Source organism: Silurus aristotelis (assembly GCF_946808225.1).
Source record: "Silurus aristotelis genome assembly, chromosome: 29".
NCBI classification, from domain to species: domain Eukaryota; kingdom Metazoa; phylum Chordata; class Actinopteri; order Siluriformes; family Siluridae; genus Silurus; species Silurus aristotelis.
The window spans coordinates 702,809-704,484 of NC_139602.1; positions in this window are offsets into that span (position 1 = coordinate 702,809).

The window sequence follows — 1,676 nt, forward strand, 5'->3', positions numbered from 1 at the left end:
CCACTAGATTTTGTAGAGATTCTGAGGAGACCCAAATCTCTAGCTCCATGAAGATCTGCTTTGTGGAAGATCTTGAGCTCCAAACCTATAGCAATGAATGTGAATGTGAATGTGAACATATTTATTATATTGTTTGGATGTGGTACAATTAAATGAACTAAGAGATCCAACCGTGTTCCAGCATGACACAAAGTGCACACATCCAGCTCCATCAAGATCTGCTTTCCATAGGTTGGATGTGTGTGGAAGATCTTGCTATACAGCTTCTGACCCTATTGGGATTGATATGAACTAAACTCCAGGCCTCCTCACTTCCTCACCTTCATCGGTACCTGACCTTACTAAGTGGCTGAATGAGACATCAGAAATCTCCAAGAAGTCTAGAGGAACATCTTCCCAGAAGAGTGGAGCTGATTATAAAAATGAATGAACACGAAATATGAAATGGGAAATGTTTTTGGACACATGTTCAATATGTTAAAATCTTGTATATTCAGATTAAAGGAAAACTGTTTGTGTGTGTGTGTGTGTGTGTGTGTGTGTGTGTGTGTGTGTGTGTGTGTGTGTGTGTGTGTGTGTGTGTGTGTGTGTGTGTGTGTGTGTGTGTGTGTGTGTGTGTGATGTAATTGTAGTGCGATCTATCAGCTGGTCAGACAGGCCTGTAATCAGTATTCACGCCAGCAGCCTGCAGAATTACACACACACACACACACACACACACACACACACACACACACACACACACACACACACACACACACACACACACACACACACACATGTTTCTGTAGCTTTCCATTACACATTTCAGCTTTCTTTCTTTCTTTCTTTCTTTCTTTCTTTCTTTCTTTCTTTCTTTCTTTCTTTCTTTTGATATTTTCTGTCTTTTTTCAACATGAATTTGGTTCTTTTTTCTTTCTTTTTTTGCCTTATTTCTATCTATCTATCTATCTATCTATCTATCTATCTATCTATCTATCTATCTATCTATCTATCTATCTGTCTGTCTGTCTGTCTGTCTGTCTGTCTGTCTGTCTGTCTGTCTGTCCTATTCTTTTTGTTTATTTATTTTTCTTTCTTTCTTTCTTTCTTTCTTTCTTTCTTTCTTTCTTTCTTTCTTTCTTTCTTTCTTTCTTTCTTTCTTTCTTTCTTTCTTTCTTTCTTTCTTTACTCTAACTTTCTGTCTGCTTGTCAATTTTCCTTCCCTCCTTATTTATTTATTTCTTTATTTATTTCCTGTTCATTGATGTGCATTTTTTTCTTTGCCCACTTCCTTCCGTACTTTTGTTCTTTTTCCACATATTTCCATTCTTCCATGCGGTGGAGAAACAGGATGCATGAGGTGGGTTAGAGACTGATGTAGTGACAGAGCTGCTGACCATCACAGACCAGAACTTCAGTGCTTCTCCTCGGTACAGTATGATGGTGTTTAATGGAGGTGTAATGGAAAGCGGTGAAGTCGTGTGTTCAGGTCTGTGTTCAGGTTTGAAGCTGGTTTCTGGCCGTTCTGTCTGTGAGTTTGGTTATAATTCATATGTAATGTAGAGGCGATGTGGATCTTCATGTCTTCATGTCTAATCCTGATTCTTCTCAAAAACTCCATGTGTTTCAGATCATTAAGGGGCTTCCCTCTGAGATCTGCCCTCAATGTGTCTGAGGAACTGAGGAACTGATCT